Below are 3,767 nucleotides of genomic sequence, written 5' to 3' on the forward strand. Positions count from 1 at the left end.
GTTATGCTTCAGCGTCGCCGAGCCTAAACGGTGTTGCGACAGCTGCGCGAATCCTTGGGAACGGCTTTCAAACCTTCAGGTCGCGATTGATGGTCAGAAAACGAGGAGGAGTGCGTTTCGCTCGATCGTTCTCTGTCTTCTTTTCTTTCGTTCTATCTTAGCCTGCGGCGTCCCGTCGAGACATTTGTAGGATGCGTCGACGATTTGCTGCTGCGAGTTGTTGGTTATATCTCCTATCTTCGAGACCTGGCTCCAGCCGAAAATATTGCGCTCGCGGCCGAAGACTAGGAAAAGCAGTGAAAAAGCGGCGGAGCGATTTCTTCGCGCCGTCACTGAATAATTTTTCCATACGGCGGCTTTTTTCATGCGTGGGAAGTGAGAGAATATGTGACTCACGGAAACGCGCGCTAACGTCATTTTTTGGAGCAGTAGAAAAGGGAGAAGCTGATTCGGCAGTCATTGATTCAGTCAGATTTATAGTCGGCGTAAAAGCTTTGCATTTTTCATTTGTTTTCCTTTTATGGTCATACTTGTGCTTTCGTAAATAAACTGCGGACACCAGAAGCTTCTGTTACGCTTCCGTCGGGAACGCGAGAAATAACACTGAGAGTTAACGCTACATTACATGGTAAAAAAGAAAGGCTCCGGAAAAGAGGACGAAAAGCAGGGAATCTTTTTGCTGGTTCGAAACTTCTTTTGCCTGCAAAGGTAGATTTCATCTTCCGCAAAATGAACCCGTCTGCACGGAATATATTTCCGTTTTTTTTTTCTGCCTTCCTGTAACACGCCCTTAGCTATATACTTCTATTTTTTTCCTCAGCAGTGCTCTTTCATAAAGAAGAAAGTTGAACCAAACGTTCCTCTTTCTAATTCCTGCAAGTGTTTCGAGCAGTTAGCTTTTCGCCGACAACGAGTTTAGAGCAAAAAATTCACTCCTAATGTTATGTTCTGGGCTGCGAAAGTTGGCTCCCTGCATTTCTTCACACATCTCTTACAAGTTTAAGACAGTTACCTCTTACTACTTACATTTAGTTGTCACGAGTCTTCTGGGTGTCCTGCTGTTTGACCCACTTGAGCAAACAAGAGCAGGCATCTGTTATCGTGCAACTTGTGTATCCGGCAAGCCTAATCCTGGATAGCTCAGACTGGAAACTCGCTGAGAGCATGGTGACAGGATTTTGTAATGGAATTACGAAGGCAGGAACTGACAATGCCGTTTTTAACAATTTTTGAATTACTTTAATGGGAACTAAGGAACGGTTTGGTTGATCTAGGGTTGTATTTCCAGCAGACATGATCGGGACCGAACCGCAGGCGCAAATCCAAGAACTGCAACTCATCATCGGATGGTGCCTCAAAGGTGAAATCCAGCCCTGCTCCACATTCTCTGAATACCTTCAAAATGTCAGGCATGCGCGATGCTAAACGTTCACGGTCGGTAAACACCAGGTAGTCGTCCACATACCTCACGGTCTTGAGGTGCAGTGCCGATAGTTCCCTCTCGAGGTCCCTATCTACGTACATCAGGGAAATTTCGCTAAGGACCGGGGCGACGCTTGACCCGATAAACACGCCTGCCTTCTGTGAATAAAGTTTGCCCTGCCAACCCACGACAGTCGAACACAGGTAAAACCGGAGTAACTCTAGGAAACTTTCAACTATCAGACCACACTTCGTGACGAAGGCCGGCTCATCATTATCTACTGTAATACATAATTTCACACAGTCGCCGCGGTGGCTGAGTGGTTAGGCGCTCGGCTGCTGGCCCGAAAGACGCGGGTTCGATCCCGGCCGCGGCGGTCGAATTTCGATGGAGGCGAAATTCTAGAGGCCCGTGTACTGTGCGATGTCAGTGCATGTTAAAGAACCCCAGGTGGTCGAAATTTCCGGAGCCTTTCACTGCGGCGTCTCTCATAGCCTGAGTCGCTTTGGGACGTTAAACCCCCATAAACCAAACCAAACATAATTTCACACGTTTCAACAGTTTGTCATACGGTAGGCTGCAATATAAGTCTTTCACGTCGATACTAAAGGCGACTTGGATTCCTGAGTTACGATCCTTCAGGAAAGAAACAAGCGGAGCTGAATTTGGAATCCTTAAGGGGTCATTCAAGCACAGGGATGAAAGGTGTCGTTGCAAGAAGATTGACACATGCTGTTGCCACGTGCTCTTCTCCGAGATGATCGCGCGAAACGGGGCGCACAGAGACAAGATCGTCGCTTGTCGCAAAGGGGTTGTGTGCCAGACTCCTCTCTCCTGCGGAGCCCGGTACATTGGGCAGACAGGACGGTGCTTAAACAAAAGGTTGCAAGAGCACGGAAATAATCTAGAAAACAACAATGAACTTTCATACTTGGTGAGCCATTGTAAAAAGTGTGAAATAATGAAAAAGAAAAAATGCAAAGCCATGTGGCCTAGCACAAAGGTGCTGTACACGCACTGTGATCAAACCACGCGATAAATAATGGAATCATACTTTATCAGTGAAGAGCCAAAGTGTGTCAGCAAACCATCACTCACTCTCAATGACAAAGAGATAGCTTTTCTTGGTGGCCTTTGAACGTCGCGTGCATCTCTGCCTCATGTTTTATCTCTTTTAGCGCATCATGTGTTGTACTATGTGCATGTCTCTGCCTTTATAAGCACCAGGTGTTGCTAATAAGACCTTAGTTGAGAGTCAGCGCTAGTCCCGTGTCCTTCTTGTTCTTGTCTGGCGTTGTTCGCGCTGTTTTACAAAAGATCATAGCCGTAACAACCCAGGCAAATCTCAGGCCAGCAAAATGTGGCACCCCACCACGTGACCGCGCGCGCAGTTGTCGGGCCGGCACGGTGGCCGGATAACGCCCTATACTGGCGTTCCGCTATATCTGTACCGTCTGAGCGGGTGCCGAGACTGGTGCCACTTGGGGGTCACCAATGGTGACGAAATTGTGGCCCACCTCTTGTCCCAGGTGGTTTGGAGTGGTCGCAAACGAATTGGCACATATCGGCGCACAAAGTTGTTAGTCGGGTTGGAGCCTGGTTTGTGTGACTGATTCGTGTCGGGTGGCTTAATGGTTAGAGCGCTCGGCTAGCGAGCCGGAGAATTCAGATCCAATCCCAGCCGCGGCGGCCGTGTTTCGAAGGAGGCGAAACGCAAAAGGCGCTCGTATGCTGTGTGATGTCAACGCATGTTAAGTCCCCAGGTGGTCAAATCTATCCGCAGCCGTGCACTTCAGCGTCTATGTGTCGCTAAGGGACGTTAAACACCACAATTAGCAATCGCATTATTTTTCCTCTGTTATTCAAGAAAAGTAAAGCGGCCTTCGCCATTATGCTCAGAAGATATTAGAGGAAGCCAGCTTTTCAAAGCGAGCTGTGCACAAGGGCCAAGGAGAGGGTGACTGAAAACGTGGAAAGAAGTGGCGCGATCCGTTGACAAGGAGAAGGCATTGAAATAATTGTGTGCAGTAGGAAATTGAAAGAGCGATGTACAGGCGCAGGACAGAGCAGCACGAAACACTAAGCAGCGGCAGCACGGCGGCGCCTGCTGCAGCTGCTGCGTGGTAGGCCGCGTGTATTAACACAGCGGAGGGTTTGCTGCACTCAATTGTTCCGCGCGCATATCAAGGATTGCTTTTCAGATAACATCGACGTATCAGTTGCTTCCACGTTTTGGCTTGCTATTTCTGTGTTTTTTTTCTTTCTTTTGAGGAGCTAGGAGGAGGGGTCTCAGCACGGCTATATGACTGGCCTGAACCATCTGAGATCGAATATAATCGTGATA

Source organism: Amblyomma americanum, chromosome 4 (assembly GCF_052857255.1).
Source record: "Amblyomma americanum isolate KBUSLIRL-KWMA chromosome 4, ASM5285725v1, whole genome shotgun sequence".
Lineage (NCBI taxonomy): Eukaryota > Metazoa > Arthropoda > Arachnida > Ixodida > Ixodidae > Amblyomma > Amblyomma americanum.